The sequence below is a fragment of the Ammospiza caudacuta genome, chromosome 2 (genome assembly GCF_027887145.1).
Source record: "Ammospiza caudacuta isolate bAmmCau1 chromosome 2, bAmmCau1.pri, whole genome shotgun sequence".
In the NCBI taxonomy this organism is placed as follows: Eukaryota; Metazoa; Chordata; class Aves; order Passeriformes; family Passerellidae; genus Ammospiza; species Ammospiza caudacuta.
This window is the reverse complement of record NC_080594.1, coordinates 57,902,873-57,925,586: the sequence shown is the minus strand read 5'-3', so window position 1 is coordinate 57,925,586 and position 22,714 is coordinate 57,902,873. Positions and strand designations below refer to the sequence as shown.

Sequence of the window (22,714 nt, the reverse complement as noted above, 5' to 3'; positions counted from 1 at the left end):
TGCCCGCAACGCCCGGGCCCGATCCCGATCCCGACTGGCAGCCCCCGCTCCCCATCCCCCTCCTGCCGCCGCACCCGCTCCGGGCGGCAGCGCCCCGGGGCGCCCTCCGGCCGGGCGTGCGAGCAGCCCCTGAGCGGCGGAGCGGGGCTGTGTGGGCTCATCCCGGGGCAGAGCGGGCCCGGAGCGGACTACACTGGTTATTGCAAAAAAAAAAACCAAAAAAAAAACCCCAAAAAGAAAACCAAACCAAAACAAACCTCAAACCAATTAAAACACCCCACACAAAATAAGGAAAAAAAAAAAAAAAAAGGGAAAAAAAAAAAGGCAGAAAGCCCTCTCAGAGGAACTTCACTGAACGAGGTTCAACTCGGGCAGCGCTCCCGCCTCGGCTGCGCGCGGAGCGCTCGGAGAGAAGGCGAACTTTCATTTTCAAGTCGCATCCTCCCCTCCGCCCCAAGCTGTGACTGATCGTAACATACCTGATGGCCGGGTTAGTGCTCCCACCCGCGTTTCAGGGATGGGGAAGCCGAGATGGAGGTTAGCGAGCTGCCGAAAGCCGCGGGGGGAAGGCAGGCTACAGTGCCGCCCGAGCCGCTCGCTGCCTGCACTTGACTTGTGCCTCATGAAGGGTCCTTCCCTGGGAGCTCCGCGGACCCTGCCTCGGCTGGGAGACCCAGCGCATCCCTGCCAGCCGCTCCTCGAGCTTTCTGCCTTCAGGGTTTCGGGGTTTTTTTACTAATCTGATGCACTTTTTAGAAAGGGAAAGGAAAGCAGGGGCCTCAGATCTGCAAACTGTTGTACTCGACTTAGGGGAAGATTTTTCAAAAGTACATAATGGGAGTCTGGGAGCTGTGTTCCCACTGACTTTCAAAATCTTCCCTTCACGTCTGTGAGCAAGTCCTCTTGAACTCGGTTGGACTGCTGGCAGACGAGCGCTAGCAGGCTCAGGGCCTAATGCTTTTCATGATTCTACTGCTCCCTGCTAGAGCTGCACTGACAAAATATAAGCAGAACAAGTTTTGAAAGGGAGAGGTAATTTTTTTTTTTTTTTTTTTTTTTTTTTAGCCACTGCTACAGTGCAAAACACCAAGCTTTTGCCCTCAAAAAGCCTAGACCATCATGGCTACGAAAACTGCTGCTGCTCAGAGACCATGTAATTCTGGAGCTCCTTAAGGAAAAAAGAGTGCGATGCAACATGTAAGTAATCACATAGCAAATATTATGCATTTATATTATTATGATTTCCTCTGAATTGAAGTTTGGTGCTGCTAAAGAAACTGATTCCTAATTTTTTAAAACCAAGTTCTCAATGAAAATGAGCCAGATGACAAAACTTCAGATCGTAAAGCCATTCTATTAAGAAGGAGGAAATATAAATTATTTGTAGTATCTTTACTTTTTTGCTCTTTTATTAAAATTACTCTGAGCAAAATTTTTGAAAAGTATGCCTTTCAACTGAAAAAAATGATAGTACATATTTTCTATTTTTTTTTTTCCTGAAGGTTATGTGCCTGTGAAAAGAAAACTTTGCAGTAGAAGTAGCAGTGAAAAGAGTAAAGAAAAATGTAAAATTATGGTGCTGCTGATACCACTTCTCTGTACTTATATTTTGTATAGTTTTGCCCTAAAATAATTCTAGTTATTATTTTCCACCCATTTTTCCAACCCTAATATAAAAACAAGATGTAGAAAATAGTATGTCAATATTCTGTGATACAGTGTTTCTATGATGCATGGTATTTTCTAATATGAACAGGGCGCTACTTTCAGATATCATTCCCAAGATTTCATTAAGATTTTTAATGAAAGTGAAATTTTTACATCCCCTAATATCTAGTACTTGCTCTCAGGTTCCATTCTTAATGCACATAGGCCCTGTTCTGCACAGACTGAAATGTATATTATTATGTGTAAGCACACTGAGAAGTTCTCTTTATTATTATGCTCTTGTGTTTCGGACTTACAAAGCTAACAGTGACATTACTCAATCATTATTCTCAGAATTACTTAAGACTGCACAAAGCTTAAACCTAATGTGATAGTCTTAGTTTACACCTTCTATCCATATGTCTTAAATAATGCACAATTACAATAATTTGTGGATCAGAATGGGTAAATATTTAACTGAGAATATTTAGAAGAATAATAGAACAATTTAGAAAAGCAATTGCTGTAGTGTAAAAATCCATGTGAGAGGAGGTGGCTATTGCATTCTTTAGCTGTAGCATCTGGGAGAGGATCATCAGTGTGTTTCCTCAGTGACTAGCCAAGCCAAAAAGTCACAGCAGGAACACAGCTGAGGACAGAAGGAAAAGAAAGGGATTTTGAGCCTCACCAAAAATAATATAAATCTTTTAGATCAAATTTCCATCCCAAACAAATTGGACTCATCAAAGTGGTGAATGTCTTATCTGCTGGTGAAGCAGATATAGAAACTGCAGATAAGCTGCAGTTTCTATAATCAACTCCTTTCTTCATGCAGTTCTCATTCTGAACACCTCCTCGTAGTGCCTGTCCTTCAGGTCCTTACAGGTCCTTCTCCTCAGAGAGTGCCATTAAATTGTTGGAGAATCTCCTCATACAGTAAGAAGTGACATGACCAGCATTTGTCATATAATCTGCTCTTTTGTTGCCAAGGGAAGGAGCATGTGCAATTGAATGTTTTCAGTTTATTGTATCTGCCTTTTCTTCCATACACATTATGTCTTTATGTTAGTGAGGTAAGGCTGAAGTAATATGTTTTGTTCTTCAAGCAAGGTGCAGTTACATTTCTGATGGCCCTTAGTTCTTGGGCAGTTTCATTCATTAGACTGAAAGTTCTGTCTGTAGAACTTTTCAGCATTTTTTCCCACTTCTTGCCTAGGTGCTCTTATGTCAGGAGTGGGAAGCTGTTGCTGACTGGATCCAGTCTAGAGACCTAGAAAGCACTTCTTGAGGAATCCTGGTTTTGTGCCCTGGAGAATCCTGAGCCCCCAGATTTGTAAATTAAAAGTCTAGAGAAAATCAGTGTAAATAAGGGCTTATAATAACCTACATTGCTAAGATGACATCCCCCCCAGCTTCCTGTACTTTGAGTTTCCTATATGCAGCAGGCTTTGTGCTTGGATGTACTGGATTGCTTAGATCCAGTTGAGAGGTGGCAAAACCAAAGCAAGGCACATGCCTGGTGAAATGACACAGAAACTCATAGCTAGGGATGGTTAGAAAGCTGGAGGCTGTCTTCTGGCTCAGGCTTGCATTACTTTACAAATTACCTTGCTATGTGTTTTTAAGATTTATTTTACAACTGTGAGGATTAGAGGAATTTGTTGTAATGAAAACTGGCGTTGTGTCATTACTCTGTAACTTTTTAGTTAGATCATTTGGCTTGCCTGGGCTCTTGCATGTTTTTCTATTTCATCTGGAAAGTTCCTAGGTAAGTTAGACCAATTGGGGGGCACTAAGGTACACCCACATGATTGTAATAATTGCACACCTACATATTGTTTTGGTATTCAGTGTTTGTACTGTATCTAGACATATAGCCAGTGGAAATTTGAATTTTTTTCCTACTTATTTTTCTAATTTGAGCCCTCCCTTGCCCCTGATGCTCATCCAGCCTTCTCATCCGTGTTATAGGTTCATCTAAGCCTCCCTTCAGGCCTCCCCTGTACATTTCTTATCACTTGAAGTTTAAAGTTTCAGTTTAATAACCTAGTAACTGTAGTTGGGCATCCTCCTTCATGTGTATTTTGCTTTCTGCTGTAGCCATTCAGTCTCTATTTTACCCTTACAAATACAGGATTTGGAATTCATTGCTTTGCAATTTTAGTCTGCTTGCAATGATGGCAGTTGTAATCTAGAAAGGACTGAAGTGGACAGCGTTTACTGTTGTACAATGAAAACAGAGTTTTGAATTTGCCAGAATAAATCTGGTCTAAGGATACTTCTATAGACTGTAAGGACTGAAAGAAGTACATGCTGGCTTAGGACATGCACATGCTTTATTAGATTTCCTATATACTTCCATGTGAAAAATAAAACTAGCTTTTTTTCTTTTACCTCCTGATTTTTCAAGAGCTAACCTTCAATTTATCTTTTTTTAAACAACTAAAATACTCAATATGGCAAAAAGACTAGTGGTGTAGTCATCAAAATGTTGGATTTCTATGTTTTGTTAGCATCTTATAGTATTGACTCCTACATATCTATGGGCCTGACTCATAATAATAAACCTATCCCTGAGGATTTAATAAGGAGTTGGTATTAAACTTAGGTTCTGTGGTAAAGTTTTGCTTAAATGGTCCAACTGTAACTTCTAAACATTTTAATATTTTTGTGGATTTAATGGTTATGAAAAGTTCTGTCTTGGTATCTGTGAAAACTGAAGCCCACTCTTTTATTTGTGGATTAATTACAGCAGAACAGTGGCCAAGTGATCTCCACAGCAGCCATGAACTTCAATCTTGAACTGAAGAAGACTCATCGAATGGTGAGAAAAGAGCATGGTCATCATGACTTTTAATTTAGGGATGCTCTATTATTTTTTCCTGTTTAGCACTGATTCTTTTATTTAATAGGTATTGAAGTTAGTTTTTGTGGGGTAATTTCTCAGACCATAGCATAATTTTTCCTCCACACCCCATATTTCAGCTGTTAATTTTTCAAGCTTTGCTTTATTCCTTGCTGTCCTTAACTTCAAAAATAATTGTTAGTGATACACTGAATTCATTAGTTAATTTCTTTATTACTTTCTTTAGCCTTAGTCCTGTGCCTAACTCTGTTCAAATGAATACTTTTATCGATAGCACTACTTAGAAGAGTAAAGTTCAGGATATATGAAGCTGTTTGAAAGACTGAAGTTTAAATTTTACAGATGTGAATGCCTGCAATTAAATGGAATGCTGCTGAAATGACTGCAGGAGTGGGGGATCTGAAAGTGCTTTTAGTTAGTATTAGTTTGTTTGCTCTTTTGCATACAATTTGTTTCCTTTAAGACTGAAAGATGCAAGATGTTAATTTGCTTCTCAATTTTCCCAGTTTCTGGGAAGTTTTGAACTCTGAACTTCGCAACATTTATAAAATTTTAGTAGTGTTCGTAATTCTGGGAGGAACAAAACATTATTTTGTTTAGCCATTTTGTGAAAAGGTGACTGAATATAGAGGAACTGTTTCTCTTTTTCCTTAATCAGGTCTTTAATCCTAGTCGTAAGAATCACTTGGTAATGATATTTATATATATGGGTTTATTAAGCATAGATCTTAAAATGAGGGGTTTCCTTTCTTTTAGAGATATAAATAAAGGATGGTAGCAGGGGCTTGCTTGTGTAAGAATGTAGTTCTTAACTGTTGTTGTTGTTGACTTCCTGATAATTTAGGTAGATGACAGTTTAAAATAATGGTGCACAGAATGATCCATAGCTCAGGAGATGGATCACAGTGACCAGAAGTTCTAAGAATGCTGAGAGATGCCCCAGACATTTTTGGTATCTCAACAAATCAATTTTTGTTTTCCTTTAGTAGCTGTATTGTAGAGTAAGGAGTAAAAGGGACAGAACCCTATGAGTGGCTTATGATTTCCACAGTTTATCCTCTTGGAATATGGAATATTTACCCTGTCTCAGCTGTTTACCAAACTGGGTTTGGAAGCACAAATGTGTTTAAATAGCCAAGAGAGATGCTGAGTCCTTTTTGCCAACATCTGAGCTACACCCTGTGTTAAGAATTACTTTAGTACTGTTATCAACCACTAAACTTGCTTGACCTCTGCCAAGGTTCTTTATCATTTCATGTTTTAAAAACAAGGTTTAATACTTAAACCAGAAAGAAGCAGCAGTTTTCAGGCACAGTGCATTGAGATGTAACCCAGAGGTCATTTATTTTTAATACAGATTCAACAATCGGTTCCTTTGTTCCTTCTCAGCCATTTTTTCTTTAGTTTTCTTTTAGAGAGCTGATTCTTGAATTAATTTTGAGCATTTAACTATCTGCATTCTCTTCATCTCTTAATCTTGCACTTAAGTAAAAATACTTGCATGAATGTGGGAGAGAAGAGTCTGAACCCACATTAGTCCCTTGCATCTTATATTGACTTTGCCTGTCTGGTAACCAATGGGCTGCATCCCAACCAGCACCAAAGTGTGAGTCTGTTTATAGGGTAAGGAGCTGAGGCTCAGTGTTGCATGTGTTTTTGATACTACAGACCTAATGAAAAATAACAATAGGATGTAAATTGATTTCCAGATTTAAGCCCTTGTTTAGTTGCTTACTTGAGCAGAGTTTAGTAACTCCAAATGCTTAAAGTTAAATGGTTTTAAGGTTTTTGTGAGGCATTTTTTGAATTGATGTAATTCTTTCACTTTGACAGAAGAAGAGGTAGGCCAATGTCAAACTGTTTTGAAAGGCTTGTTTTCATTACCCTGCTTAGAATGTAACTTTGTTTCTTTTGTTCCATCCCCATTTGGCTGAATCACTTTCACTTCCCTGACTCTTCTAATACCTGTTGTGTCCTGCTAACCTTTCCTCTAATGTTCAGTTTTCCATTAACTTTTCCACACTGATTATTCTTTGTCTCTCTTCTTTTTTTTACTGGAGTTTTAGAGAAGTCATTATACTTCTTCAATGTCTTTCCTTTCTTCATCCTGGAATCCAGCAACATATAAACCCCTCTGATTTCAAGTTTGCCTTTTCAGTGAGAAATATGCAAGTTAAAAATGTAGTGCTATATCAATAGAAAAGGTAAACAGAGAATTGTGGATGCCATTTCTAGAAAAGGAACTGGGTTTTGCATATTATTAAAAACTATTCCCTAATTTTGGATACCAGGATCCAGGCAGTAAGATCAGGATTTTAAGGTGATGCTTTAAAAATCACTATGCTTATCCAAAAAAAAAAAAAAAAAAAACCAAAAAAACCCTAAAAAACCAAAAAACAACCAACTTAACAAGAAAAAAAAAAACAAACACAAAAGTACAATTATACTGAATAGACTGATTAGACTTGATGCGGCTGTTTTATTGAGCTGTCTATCATTGAACTTTTTTTAAGCCTAAGGAAAGACAGTATGGAGTTGGAAGAGAAGCATGGATCTCCATGAAGGGCAGTCAGTTATAGTCATGGTAAGTTAAAAAAAATACTGTATTTCTGTTAAATTATCACCTTTATGAAGCAACCTGTATTCAGGGCCCTGTTCACATTGCAAAATGAATCCAGTTTTATTGAAAGTCTCTACATTCATTTATGCTATCACTGTGTAACAATTGTGTTTTGTTGTATCTGACTTTGTGGTGTAACTCCTGAATGAAAACAGTAAGTGACATAAAAATCATTATTATCACAGTGATTATGCTACAGTGTTTTCAAGCCTAGGTTCTGAGCAAAACAAGTTATATTACAGGGTTGTGTTATCTCCTAACAACTTTCAAATCCACTGCTTAATTTCAGCTGCATTTGATATAGAGGTAGAGGTCACAAAGTCAAGTTTCTGCAATTTGAATGAAATTTAGCAGCTGTGAGTAGAGAAGGGACTCAAATTAGTGCTCCTGGGGTAGAAAAAGCTGCAGCATGGACTCAGAAATTTTCTGTTCTCTTCAACCTGTTGCCTTGCAGGTCAGCATGCTTGGTTGGTCTGCCACTTGACATGTGTAGCTCAGAGCTGGCCACAATGTGAGCTGCTTCCTGTTCTCCTAAACATCAGAAGCTGGAATTTAGAGAAATCTGTTTAGAAGAGACTGGGAAAACAGCCAGGCTAGCTCAGTACAAGTGTGTTGGTGGTACCTGTAAGCATGCAGGTAGGTAACTACGCTTCATTATTTCTGCTAGTCATGAAAAAGCCTTGGTTTTGCCAGGGCCTTCTAGTCTTCCAAAACACTTGGGAATCATTCCATGATATGGTGCTTTCTATACCTGGATTAGAAAAATGTTTTTCTTGTCCATGTCAGAAAAGGGAACTGTTGAGACAGCTTCAGTATTTAATTTCTTTGGCTGTTTGTATGTTAGCTCTGAGCTATTTCTTAGGTTGTCAAAATTGTAAAACTGTGTTTTCAGCTCTCTCCAGAAACTGACTGTAATTTAGACTGCAGCTATGTGTCCCTGACCCATCCTACAACCTACTCTTTTGGAACAGTGCAGAAAATATGCATTGTATTCCAATATACTTCATTTGTGAAGAAAGATGTGGAGCTAGATACAGGGAGAGAAATCAGTATTAGGATCAGGCTTCATCAAGTCACCACACTGCATTGCAACTTGAGAAATGCAAAATCGCAGCTGTGTGATTTTATCACCAAAATCATTCTGAAAGGTCTTGTCTGCCCATTCATCTGAGTCAGTGAGAAATGGGCAGATTACAATTGCCAGAGGTGCTGGGTCACTCACTGTACAGGCTCAGGTAGGCACACTAACTTGGCATATGTCTGATATTTTAAAATTTTCTGTGTTATGTTAGACAGGGGTCAAGATACAACACTCTTTAAACAAAATTTAGTGCTGTAGCATATTTAAAAGAGATTGAATTTCTCAGAATAACAAGCCTAAGAGTCATGCATGTGAAATGTAAAATTTGAAAGAAGTAACATGAGAGGAAACACTTCCAGTTCAGTATCATAAGGTAACTGTCTTCAAATGTCAAATTTTGTTTGCCCAGTTGAAAACCATCAACCTTGCAACAAGGAACAAAAGCCTGTGGTACTCTGTTCCATTTTCTGCTAATTTTCATGGGGTTTTTTCACAATATCAAAGCCAAGAAGAGAACAATTAGTCATCCAAAAAAACCCCTTGAACAAACTGCATTCAATTTTATGAAACTTTTGGGTTGTCAGATTCTCAAATCCTTTCGTTTGGTCCCAGCTTTTTTGTTTATTTGTTTTTAAGTATTGTTGTTTCTTCTGCAGAGCTATCTGTATTAAAGGAACGAAGAAATTTTTTTTGTATGTTTCTAGGATCTGTTTGTTCTTAAAACCTTTATCACCAGTAGTCTTGCCTAGTATCACCAGTTATATTTAACTTAATGGAACCTATGGCTATCTGACATTTAAATGGTTATAACATATAAACATATTGTAATTTATAACATTTTCCTTTTAAAGATCAACCTAGATGTGTTTTTAATAAGAAGAGTAAGGTCAAACAATGGATGTTAAGTTTTGTGTGAACAGCAAAGTGGTGGTGTGTTGTTTAACTATGTTTAACAAGTTGTGTGCTTCCTGTGTTTTAAATGGTGTTCACAAAGTCCTTAAACTTAATGAAGTTTTTCATAAGGATTTTTTTGTTTTAAAAATATACCACTTTTTGGTCTAAAAATTACTAATTCTAAACTGCTTTTCATTATGTATTTTTGAAGACTTCAGTCCTGGATGCTACTGTATGTGGTCAGATACTTTCACAGTCATGAAGACCTCAATAAATTCACAGACCTATGCTGCATCCCTAAAATGGATGTTGTGGGACAGACTTTAAGAAGGTTGAAGTACTAAAAAGTGACTTGCACAACAAACCAAGGAAACTAGCATAAATAATTTCTAGAAAGTGATAATTAAAAAATTATATTTCAATTAATATCAGTAAAAGCTTCCATAATGTGCTGTCACTACATGTAAAATTCATAAGCAATTTTAAGCCAACATTCTTTAAAGAAGGAGCTAAAATTCCTATTAAAAATATGCAACTTAAAGATGTATGGAACTCCTTTATTATGTGCTAAATGCTGTAATAAAACAGGCTATCAGTAGGTTTTGCTGCATGTTACTAATTTTATTTCTTTTAATCTTGGTATTTTTGCAGGTGTGTGGAAGAACAGGTCCTGTTCTCGCTGTTGTTACTCCCACATAGGCAGACTCTGTAATTGATTATGTGTGGGTAGGGCCCTATTGAAATTCAGGAGATTCTGCAGTAGTGTGGGGTTCTTTTTGTGAGAGTTCAGTTGCAAGATCAGGACCCTACTGTGACTCCTTACTGTGCATTCTGTCACTGTCTCATTGGTTGTACTGGAACCTGCCTGTTGGGATAATGTAAGTCCTGCTTCTCCCCCACTTGTACTTTAGATGTGAATTAACCATAAAACATTTCTAATTAGAAAATTAGTATAATTTACATACATTCTTTTAATTATGTTTTTTTGGCAGTACCAAATACTATTTCCTCAAAACTTCTTAATGGCACTGAGGCTTTGTGGATAGTTGGTCACATGATGAGAAAATTCAGCTGTAAGTACATTAAAATGATTGACTTTTTCAATAGTTAGTCTTTACTGATGCTGGCAAACTAATAGTGATAAAAATGTGAATCAAGAGGTTTGACTTATGTCAAATTACTTCAGTTCTTTTTAGAAAATATATACAGTATACCCATTAAGGATCTTATTATTCTTAGGTAATTCACCATGGGACCCTGAAGTTCTTCCCTACTGCAGTTTGGTAGGGAGTTGAGAGTTGTTTGTTCTCTTTATTTTCAGAATGGTGTGTCTCTGACTTGCTCTGTGTTTTGATGGATAAACTTTTTGAAATTTATTGATCTATAAAACTTGTTTATACCACTAATATTTGTATAGATATTGCAAACTGATTTACTAACGTAATTGTCTTGCTGGGTTGAATACTGAAATGTTAATAAATATACACTTATAATTGTGTCAGTGTACCTTGGTTAAATTAAACTGAGCTGGCATTATGAGTGAATTTGATCATACATGCTGATTAGCTATAGTCTTAGGCAGGGACTACATATTACCCATATCATATGTCAGTGGATTCACCCAAAAATAGCTATAAATATCTATGCTTGGGTTAAGAAGGAAGTTCTTTTCCTGTAGTTATGGGTACAGCCATGGCTTTGACTCCTGTTTTTATATACAAATGAGCAAAGACTACATGTAGGTGCTTTCCCTGTATAACAAAAGGGGCATTGTAAACTCTGTGCCCTTTTTTATGATGTTGTATTTCCTTTCTGGTATTTAAATTCAAGGATGTTTTCAGCTGTGTCTTAATCCAAAAAAAAAAAGGGAAGACCTGGAAATGTTACTGAATTTGTGGATAATTACCAAGGGGCTGTAAAGGTCTGGAGGAATTGTGTGTAGGGACAATTAGAGATTCTTTCTCATGAAGCAAGGACACAGATAATAATTGATGAGTAAAGGTTAAGGAGCACAGGATTATTTTTATTGCTTGGCACAAGAGCAGCATGAAATGAAAGTAATTTGAAGAAAGAGCAAGACCAAAAGAGAAATAGCTACTGGTATTTTTCATTGCACTGAATATATGATTGATTTAAGCTTAGGATTTTCAGTAAATGCTTTTCTTGAAGTTTTTTGTTTTCTTCTACTGGAGAGGAGTAGAAGAACTTCGAAGTGTTAAAGAAGACTCAGTGACTACTTGTGAATTACAGTGTGAGTTGGGGATTCAAGATGACAGTTACAATTAAGAAGAGAAGACAATGGGTTGCTATATAAAATTAGTGCCAAGCAGAAGCCTTAATTTCTTGTTCAAACACAAAACTTAATGATTTTGAAATGTATCACCTTCAACAGCACTCAAACCACAATTTTATTATGTTAATTACAGGATGGGTATTTTCAGAGTTCTCATTTAAAAACTTGAACATTTATTCTTTTGAGATTTTTCAATATAAAATGAAATTGAGATTTTTCAATATGAAGCGAAATCATGATTTCATTTCAGAAACTGAAATGTTTCAGAACACTGAATGTTTAATTTTGCATAAAAAATCCTGAACAGTGTATTTTCTTTTTAAAATGTGTAGACCTAAATGTTTGCCATTCTCACCTTTTAATCCTACTGGCCATATATATATTTTACTTGCAGTAAGTTGGGTGAAAGAAAGGAAAGCAGAATTAGATTAGGTGATTGCAAAAAACCCCTAAACACAGCCTTCTAGCTGAGCCTCTAGACCAGAAGTGCCTCAGAACAGATCTAATTTCAGAGGAGGAAGGGAAGGAAAGTGACATGCCAGTGAGTGGGTATGGGGAATCCTCTGCATGTGTCATCTCTGAGTTTTTCGCTCATCACCACTGAGAGGCAGATCACCTGGGTGTGACTGCTTCCCCTTCCTGTGATTGCAACTTCCCAGTACTTTGAGGGAGATAATGTGGGGCATAGCTCTGTTCTGCCTGCAGCAGCACTGCTACCAATGTTTGGAAGAGAAGAAACTCTGAATTATCTCCTGCTGTAACCAGCTCTCCAATACTCACTGCTGCTTAGCCCTGCTGTTAAGTACCTGATCTGATGGTCTCTTTCATTTAACTCATGCCATGATGCTATAAATGACTGAAACGAGGACCAAAGCAAGGAAATGGATATCAAGAGAAGGAGATGATGTTTTGGAATATAGGGAGTGGGCATTTGCTGCACAGCTACACTTTGTCCCCTCTTGAGAATACCTCAAGAGCTGGAATACCAAACCACAGCAACAGAGTAAGTTTCCTTCTTTGCATTGAGAAGGAAGAGCAAAGGAATGTGCCTGAACATTCAGCATGTTAATTGTAAGTCTTTGAGATCTCTTCCCCTGCTATTGTTTGCACTCTGCTTGTATGGTGACTGTCCTGAATGTAGCATGTCTTTATTTGTATCGAATGAGGCACTCCTCACATTGTAACATCAGGAACATTGTTTTTCTTCAGCCCTTGAAAGTCAAAACATGGTAGCATAGATAGCTGTAACAAGTTCATAATAAAAGTGACATGAAAGAATTTTCTTATTTCGCAGTATTTTTAGGAAAAACAATGTTTTATGTGTTTGAAATACCTTTTCTTTTTCAATCCTAAGCAGAATTAATGCATGAAAATTTTCTTCAGCAATGCCCTCAGTTCCTTATTTGCAGTTAGAACTATTACTCTTTTGTTAGTTTTTTTTAATCTAGGTTGATGCCTTCACAAAACTTCTCTGAACCCATTATGAATGACACCATCATGCTGTCATTTGTTTTATCATAAAATCTAGTGTAAACCCTGTATTTTAGGAATCTTTTTCCCATCCATAAAGGATGATCATTCTTCTCTGTCAGCAGGTTTTTCATCGATCAAGACTTTATTAGAAAATCTTTTACTTTGCCTTGACAAAATGCAGCCTTGCCTTGCTCATTAGCTGTCAAAGTGCTGCTCTACTGTAAATACCATTTTCCAAACCTACTCCTTTGCTGTTTTCAATTTCCTGCTTCATTTTAGAGCAATAAATATAAGCTATCTGTCTTTATTTTCAAGGCTCATCAGGACTACTTCTACCTGATACCTCTCCTTCAGTACCAAGAGGTTGACTCTGGTTTTGATCAACATATGACGCCTACTTCCTTCATTCAGTCATTGAATTTTCAGACCACACTGAATATTTTCACCTCAGCTGCCTCTCATGTACTCATTGACTTCTTCATAAATAGAAGTGTTCATTATCTTCCCTCTAATTTTTTCTTGAAAGTTTTATGCACTGTGAAGCTTTAAGCAATCCAACTAGACAACAGTTATACTGTGGGTACATAGGTGCTAATGCCTATCACAGTAGTACTGTGTCATTGCATTTGGACTCTGCCATAACCCCTCTGTTGCCACTTTATGTAGAATTTAAGTATATCTATATTTTGTTGTGTGTTTATTCATGGCCCAGTTAATACAAAATGGCCCATGGTGAGACCTTCCAAGATCTATGGTATTACAAATAAATAATAATGAATATTCACTGGATGCTGCAGCATAGCTGTTGGATTCTGTTGTGCCTAATGCCATGTCAGAATTTAATGCAGAAAGAAGGTGCCCTAATCAGAGGCCTCACAAAAGGAAAATAAGTGAGTTGCAGCCAATAGAAAAAATGCTAGCCCCAGAGGCCTTCTCAGCTGTCAAACTCAAGTCTGTATCTACTGCCATTGTGTCCTGAAAGCTTCCCTCTCCCTCTCCCTCTCCCTCTCCCTCTCCCTCTCCCTCTCCCTCTCCCTCTCCCTCTCCCTCTCCCTCTCCCTCTCCCTCTCCCTCTCCCTCTCCTCCCTTCTCGTATAAGGAAGTAAATGCAACTATCACAATGGTCTGCAGTGTATGCAGAAGGTCTTCTTACTTTTGTAGCAAACTTAATTTCATTCCTGACACAGCATCTCTTGGTACAGAAGTCTTTAATAACCATAATTGTGCCATTCATCAGTCCTTTTGTCAAGTGCCATTTGGTCTCTGTTGGGAAGGAACCTACACTGGTTTTTATTTGGTATCTTGCTTTGTCCCTATCTCATGATGCTCCGCTTCCACTGTGCTTCAAAAGTAATGAGCCTTCAGAGAAGTGGTAAGGATTAATAAATTTGGAATTCCCCAGGCATGTCACCCTCTTTCTGTAAGTGGGTCTGCATGTAACTCCTTCTTTTAAAAGCACCCTGAAATGTCAGTGTTTAGATTGTACAGAGATGATGGAATGTTGAGTGCCTGGCTGATTACGGAGATGGTAGATTGGACTGTGTGGACAAATAGTGCAGTACGTACCAAAGAAAATATAGTCCAATAGACTAATTTTATCAGAATAAGCCACAAATTGTAGTTCTATATGGTTCTATGGCTGAGTAGGAGAACTTTAGTAAGAGCTCTGGGCTAGTTGGAGAGATGGAGGTGAAATTGCTGTGAAATGCTGTGGGAGCCTGGGGAGTCTGTACAACCCAAAAGCTTGATCCTAGCAACAGTTCTTGGTTATATGTGTATAGACTGGATAAACTGAATGTTAGGCCTCATTAGGCCATCATGCACAGGCTGCTATTTAGATATCATTGAGCACTAATTTTTGAGCAAACAAGATAGAGAATCCAGAAGGAGAAAGACAGCCCTTGATTTAGTCTAGATCAACATGCAGCAAGTGACAGTGGAAGAACCATTCAGTAGCGAGATATCATACTCAAGTTTGTCATACTTGTCAGAGAAAAAAAGCTTAAAATAAAAATTTTTAAAAGTCCAGTCTTGTTTAAAAAAAATTGTATACTAATGAAGACAGTTTAAATAAATATTCAAAATACACAGAGGCTTTGTTTTCTGATTCTAACCCAATTAAATAAGCCTTTTCCAACACAATTCAGCAGTAAAAGAAGCTACTAGAAATAGAGATTTTTTAAAAAGCAAAATCCAAGCAAGCAAAGCAGAAAAGAGCACAGTTCTGGCAAGTGTAGACCTAGTATGAGGCAGAACAAAAAGATTTTGAAATGCAATGGACTAAAATTCTAAAAGCCAAACCCCACATATTTCTAGTGTAAATTTTGCTAGATGAGAGGTGAGGTTAATAGATAGTTGTGGTTAAGGAGAAAGACAAAGCCATTACAAAAAGAAATTGAAAGAAATGGAACTCATTGTGCTGGCAAGGTTTATGACAGGATGATTAGGGACATCCCCAAATAGGAGTTGTTTTTATAGGGAGTAGTTCAGATTTGATATCTCAATAAAAGGTTTTTAAACAAATTGATTGAATACACATTAATAAATTGCCCAATAATATGCTGTTCATTCAGTAGCCCTAGAACAATTCAGAAATTAAATTGGTGAGCAAACCACGAACTGTGTTGTATAATCTGGTATTTAAATTAGCCTTGATAACAGAGGAATGGAAAGTAACACATGTGACCCTAGTTTTGAAAAGGGTTTTAGGGATGGTCATGGACTAATGGACTAAAAAGTGAGGCTACCATGACAGACAAAATGCCAGTGATTGTGATGAAGCATACTGTTTATAGGAACATAGATAGGTGTAATAGCAACCATCATGCCTTTTGTACAAGTAGTTTTGTCTTAGAGTTTTGCTAGTTATTTGAAAGAGTAATTTCCAGATGCACAGGAAAAAGTGACCCAAAAGTTTTTAAAAGTTCTGTAACTGAAGACTGTTAACAAAATGAAGTAGGGAATCACTTAAAATTCTTTGTGGATTAGTAAAGGGTCAGAAGATAAGGAACAGTACAGAGACTAATGGGCAGTTTTAACATTACCCCCTCATGGAGGTTTGTACTGGCACCTTTGCTGGTCCACCTGTTCCTAAACAGTCTGGAAAAGCGCAATTGTAAATATTGCAGATGATAAAAGGAAAATATTCACAGTTGGAGGCAGACCTAATGCTGACCCTGAAGAGCTGCAGAAGGATCTCACAGCAGGACCTGTGGTGATCCAGGAGCTGTGTCTGTCACAGTGGCCAGATATCGCTGACCCCACTGTTTAGCTGAATCCATCATCAGAGAGAGTCAGTGGCTGTTGGATTACAGCAGGCATCAGCCCATAAACCATGAGCTCAGCAGGCTGTGACCAGTCCTGCCACTTAGGAAGGCAGGGACTTGTAGCTGTTCGTTTTAACAGCAGGGGCTGCAAAATGAAGAGAAGATTCTTTCTCCCTGTTTTCTCAGAATTTTATAACCCCAACGAGCTTAAAGTACATGATTTGAACTCTGAGTTCCTGCCTGCTGTAGGGCTGGAATATCACTGTTAAAGTGATAGGTAATGTCTTGCTGCTGCTCTGAGAAGCCAGGGCTCTCAAGCCATTTTACCGGTGTTTGCATGGATTTTTAGCAGCTTCTATTAATTTCTTAAAATTGTATCTGGATCTGTAAATAAGTTTGTTGTCCTCATTGATTGATGATAAATTTTTGCACATGAATCAAGCATATACTATTCCCATTTTCTTAACTCTGTAGACGTTTTTTTATTGTTCCTTTTTCTAGCTGTAGCAGTATTATGGATGTGCAGATCAGTTTTGCTTCTACTGTTCACTAACCTGTGGGCAATGGCAAATGCCAGTTGGCTGCTACTTCAGAAGCTAAATGCAGTTGCAGGCCCTAAAATTATTTCCAGGGAAAATCAGATAAAAAAGCAGAAATATTTCATGCAGCAACCAGAAGGTCTGGAGGGAGGGATGGAATAGAAGATATCATTGTACCTTTGCAACAGCTGGAATGGTTTCCAAGCTGTTGTCTGCAAATCCCTACTGGACTCCAAGGCTATGGTGAATTGAACATCTGTTTGGCTAAACCATAACTGTGCTTTAAATAGTGTTTCCAATTAAAAGTTTGATCAGATGGGTGTGTGGTGGCTTTTGAAACTTGCTGAAGGCTGATAATGATCTGTTGCTCAAAACAAAGTGGAAACTGATATTCTGGAGTGTATGAAAAAGTAGAGAGTACTCCCTACCTTCTCAGTTTTAGGAATGTTGCGTTCTCTTCACAAGAAGCAAAAGGTGCCCAGAAAGGAGCCAGGAAAAGCAGTCTGGCAGCATTAATCCTTCTATCCCCATCATGCCTCCCCCAGTAACAGAAGTATGGGGTTCTGAATCATTGTATTGTTTTTGAGTATCCCTGAAATTCTTCAGTGGTCCTGCTTTTCATATATATTCCCAACTAGTAGATTTCATTTTCTGGTAAGTATGATTTTTCAAGTCTTGGGTCCTCATCTGACAAAAATAAACTTGTCAACTCCTCTACTACAATATATATCTTTCTTTGAATTAAAGCCTGATTTCTCATTGCCAGAAAAACAGATTTTAGAATTTTACACTCTGCCATTATTAATGGGCATAAACTTTCCTTACAATTATTAGCATGTCTTATTACCCATTTGTTACTTTTTCAAAATCCCAATTGTATTTGACCAACTTCTTTTATTTCCCTGAATGTTAAAATTAACATTGTAAAAAGCTTCTTTGCCCTCATATCATGTGTCTTATTACTTTTTTCTTACTATTGAAAATTTTCCAGCATCATAAAATATTTATATTCTCAGTGCTTTTAGTTGCCCTTGACAGAGTTTACTTCCCATTGTCCTGAGTACCATACAAGCACATCCATAAGTAATTTGCAGAGATGTTAGCTTTTCCAACCTTCCGTGCATATTTTTGTTAGGAATTGTGGTGGTGTCAAATTGGAGGTACACTTAGCTATAAGCTGTATCCAAGTAGTATAAATATGTTTATCTTAAAAAAATATCTAAAAGAAATAATTTGTCTGATCTACAATCACTGCAATGTATTGTATGAAATTTAAACAAGATACTAGAAACAAATACTACCAATAACTTTTTTAAAAAGATGAAGCAAGTTGACAGGTGCTCTGTTTAACCTTTTTATGTTCTGTTTTTCTTACTCATGTCTTTCGATACAAATGTGGAAATAAGGAGGGCTGTGCTTGTTTTTATATTATCTTGCTAAATACCTGTTGCTAGCTTACATGATTCTGCTGTTGTCTTTGGTCAGGCTTGAAGTGCAAGCTGAATATGAGATTGAGTGGAATCTTAGCCTTGTATCAGAAAGCAACTTGTAAGGAAGGAGAGAGTGACTTCTGCTATACTGTGGGAAAAGGTGGTTTCCTGAATTTACCTGTGAGCAACAGGAGAGAGGAATTTATGACTCCAGGCAAGGCATATGGGTATAGAAGCAGTGATGGGGTGTATTGTTAGGTCTGAGGATAAGTGCATAAGAATGAAGAATTTGGAACAGGTATCAGAGAAAGGGTTTCAATAAGAGTTGGAGAGATCACAGTTGGATAAACACTCTGGGGTCAGGTGAAAGCCACGTTACTAGAGAACATGGCTACAGCTCTCTGTCTGACTCTAGCTCACGCCACACTTGTCCTAGCTACACCCTTATCTGTCTTCTGGAATCTCAGCTTCTTCTCTAGTTTCTGCTCATGACCCTTTTAAGTGGAAAACCTACTTTCCTGCTTACTCCAGGAACAAGTACATGCAAAGGTACAAATGGTCCTATAAATCTTTTACATCTAAAGTTTGTCTTCTGTCTCACTATGCTTTCTTCAGCCTCCTATCTGCGGAGTTCTGCACTGCAGATGCAGATGGACAAAGGAATCACAAAATAGAATTATGTAGATTGGAAAAGGTCCTTAAGATCATCAAGTCAACTATAAACCTAACAGTAAAAGTCCACCACTAAACTGTGTCCCCAAGTGCTGTATTCACATGTCTTTTAAATGCCCTGGACAGCCTGCTCTAGTGCTTAACAACCCTCTCAGTGAAGAAATGTTTACTAATATCCAATCTAAACCTTCTCTGGAACAACTTGAGGCCATTTCCTGTTACCCTGTCACTGGTTACTACCTGGAAGAAGAGACTGACCCCCAGCTGGCTCCACTCTCCTTTCAGGCAGTTGTACAGAGTGATAAGGTCTCCCCTGAACCTCCTTTTCTCTAGACTAAACAACCTCAGCTCCCTCAGCTGCTCCTCGTAGGACTTGAGACCCAGACCCTTCCCCAGCTCCATTGCCCTTCTCTGATGCTCCAGCACATCCATGTCCTTGTAGCAAGGAGCACAGTACTGGCAGCATGGTCTCACCAGTGAATACAAAAGGATTCAAATGAGCTGCTGTGGAAAGCGGCTGCACAATGGTAATTCTTCTCCTTTACAATGTACAGTTGGCATCTTCTCCAAGTGGGACAAGTCCCATCATTCGAAATCTGCTGATTAATTTATTCCTTTCCCCCCTTCCTATGTAACTCATAAGAATGTGATGGAGTTTTTCCACATGATGAGTTATGACTTTTAGATAATGTTTGTCTTACTAAGTGACAGGAAAAAAGTCTTGGATTTCTAAAGCCTGGTCTCTTTGATTTGCATTTTTCTGAGATCTATGATCTTTCTAACAATAAATTAATCCAGTGGATTATTACACCTACTGGTGTTAAATTGAAGTTTATGGACAGTGGGATTACTTTCCATAACTATTATTTTGCAAATCCCTAAAAAGTTGTTTATGAAGACTAGAGTCTGCAGAAAGACTGAAAGCAATGTCATAGAACACCCCCTTAAATGAAAAGGTTTTTTTAAATGCAGTGGGTTTTTTTTGGCTCTGATCTTTTCATAAGCCTTCAGCTTTTATTTAACAGTTTTTCTTCTCAATATTGATTATGATTGCACACTTATGTCTATGACTAAATTTAGCTAACAAGATACAGGACTTCTGCTCAAGCTTGGAACTCAGTAATTAATAATCCTGTCAGCACATGACTATACAAATAGATTATGTACCAAGATCACCATAACAATAGTAAAAAAAAGCACTTTTGGAGTGGGGGGTGTTGGTTGGTTTGTTTTTTTTGATAACAGGGTACGTTATTTTAAAAGGAAATTATTTTTTCTCTCTTGATTGGATACTGAATATAGAGATTATTCTTTTAGTTAGTCAACATTGGTCCCTAAAAATTAGCTTTACTTTTACTGTTTGTCATATGTCATTTTATCTTTAAAGACTGTCGGAGTTCATGATTCCTGAGAAGTAACACCTTGAAGTTCTGGCACTGTCTTCTACAAAGTAACTTACACTGAGCTGGCTTCCTGTTACTGTGTCAATGAAACATCAAATGTTGATACTATGTGTGAAACAACATTTGATATTATGGCTATTAAGCTGCTTGAAAAAATACTATACAGATGGATTTTGTGTGGCATTTAAAAATCTATATCATGGATGCAGGTAATAAATGTTGTTTATTAATTGTTACAGGATAGAAAATACTTATATTTGTGTACAAGATGGTAGTCCTAGCTCTCACTATTTTTATCTCCTAAATATCTAATAATAAGGTGGTTATAAATATTTAAAGATATTAATCATTTAATTTGTTGAAGCATTGTGTGCATAATTTAGAATGGCACTAAAGGAGGGAAATGGACATGCCCTTCTCATAACAGCTACACATGAGAAGAAGGTAGCAGAGATAATGATAGCATTCAAATTTATAGAAATTGTTATGTTTTGCTGTATGAGCATAGCCCTTTACAGAATGATGATCTCATCCAAAGGTTGCAGTTATCTAAATAGATTCATTGCTGAACTTTATTCCAGTGTTTTTATATCTTTGCTGGAAGTAAGAGAATACAAACACTTGAAATTTAAGTTATTGATCTTCATCCATGCTACAACTTTCAGAATTTGGTATTTAACCCCACAACTGGATCTATAGCTCTTTTAAATTCTGGAATTCCAGAAAGTGTGCAGGTGAGCAGGAAAAAGCAAAGGAAGAAACTGAAACGGGGAGAAGGAACTCATTCTCCTTTACAAAAGGAAAGATGAAAAAAACTTAAAGAGTGTAGGAGAAATAATAGGATGAAAGAGAGGAGTCAGGTGAGGATTTCCAGTAATATTTTTTATATAGTGCTCAGATATGTTATGCTTTGTGCTACATGGAAAACATAGTGAGACTTCAGCTTTCTAACTGCTGTTCTGAGCTGTACTTTACTCCCTGTGCATTTTTATTTTAGCACAGCCACTTCTAAGGAAGGCTTTAAATTGACTTTCAGGGCTGACCTGAATCACAAAATTCATGCTGAAATGATGACTACTTCAATGTTTGTCTTACCAAGTTAAAAAACCCACTTATAGACATGAAAAAAATCAAAACCATTTAAAAAATATATGTTTCTGTTAATTCTAGTCACTGGTATTTGGGAAAAGGCAAAAGCAGGCATGCAGTAACAGTAAAGAGTGTCAGAATTTCTGTGTAAAACCTAATTGTAATAATACTGAAATTGAAAAGAAAACCTGCTTATTAGCTGTTACTCAGCAGGATTAAGCAAAGTTAGTCAATACATAACCAAATGTAGCTGTAGAACAATGGGTTACTTACATTGGCACTCATTACAGGTTAGACACCAGTGTGGATTTCATCCATAGGCTGTAAGAAAACAAAAGAAATTAGGAAATTGCAAAAAAAAGTTTCATTCAGTAATCTGTTCATGGCTGTGCTTGGTTTCTGCATGATTCACATAAGTATATATAGTACTATGGCAAGAGTATATGTTTAGGAAAATCTTATACTTTTTAAACTAAGCAATTAACAAATATTCATAGTGACTATAACTGGTCTTCATTAATTACCATGCAAAAAACCATTTAACTACCGAGATAAGGATCTCCCATTTTTGTACATTCACTCAATGGTAAGCATAAGCATTTTAACTGTTCACCTGAGCAACACTTCAGTGTAACTGAGCCCTGAGTTGATGTATGACAGAATAACACCCCCTCTAAAAGGGGACAGAGAGAGAAAATGGGTGGGGCAGGGAGAGGCCTTATGGTGACACTTCACAATTAATTTTGGAATGGTAACATCTACCTTTTGGAATGTAGTGTATTAATTTCTGCTGATAGAGATAGGTCAGCATAAGAACTATGCTATAAATTGCTGTGTGATAGGGTTCCTGTTCCTATGCTATGTCTGTGTCACTGGGCAGCAGTTTTTAAGGGCACCCAGTAAAGATATGAATACAGAAAAACTAACATAACTGTACTCTTCATTCTAAAAAAAAAAAGGAAATTAAATGCAGATAAAATTTTAGAAGTTCTAAATTAGAGACTTTTTGGTCTATTTTATGGTTAAGCCCTTGCTGTTATGTTGTTTTGCATTAATGTTGCATTATTTAATGTTTTGTGATTCTAAAATGGTTTAAGTCATATAAAATGTTCAGTGCAAAAACCCATTTCAAGTATATTTAGATTCTATTTAATTGCATTGTAACTGGCAACTCTGTGTTGTCCTCATGTAATAGGCAGTATCAAGATGACTGTATTCTGAAATGGTTATTAGTGGAAGACCACTCCAGTCCCAGGACTATGTCTCTCAGACTTTCCATATGGACAAGGAAGTGCCAACGGTGAGCTGTGCCTTTGGTGTCTTCCAGCCCCCAGATCACTGCCCAGGAGGAAAGCTCACTTTCACATCCCCTTCTCTGATTATTTATGCTTTGGTACTGCTGTTCTGTAAGCACACAGTCTTGGCTTTGCATCTGGCCTGG

The 22,714-nt window shown here is 37.5% G+C and overlaps 2 long non-coding RNA genes across 2 annotated transcripts in view; one reads left to right on the top strand and one right to left on the bottom strand.

The window, feature by feature from the left end:
* Positions 1-1,089: 1,089 nt before the first annotated feature.
* LOC131554608 (uncharacterized) lies at positions 1,090-9,986 on the top strand. Its single transcript, XR_009274402.1, has 5 exons — positions 1,090-1,197; positions 4,400-4,471; positions 7,027-7,097; positions 7,588-7,769; positions 9,760-9,986. It is a non-coding gene; the product is annotated as an uncharacterized LOC131554608 (long non-coding RNA).
* Positions 7,046-22,714, bottom strand: part of LOC131554609 (uncharacterized) — a 41,942-nt gene continuing 26,273 nt past the window's right edge. Inside the window, exons 2-3 of the long non-coding RNA XR_009274403.1 lie at positions 21,547-21,594; positions 7,046-7,678 (exon numbers count right to left, since the gene is read on the bottom strand). This is a non-coding gene — a long non-coding RNA (uncharacterized LOC131554609). The remainder of the gene's footprint in view (positions 7,679-21,546; positions 21,595-22,714) is intronic.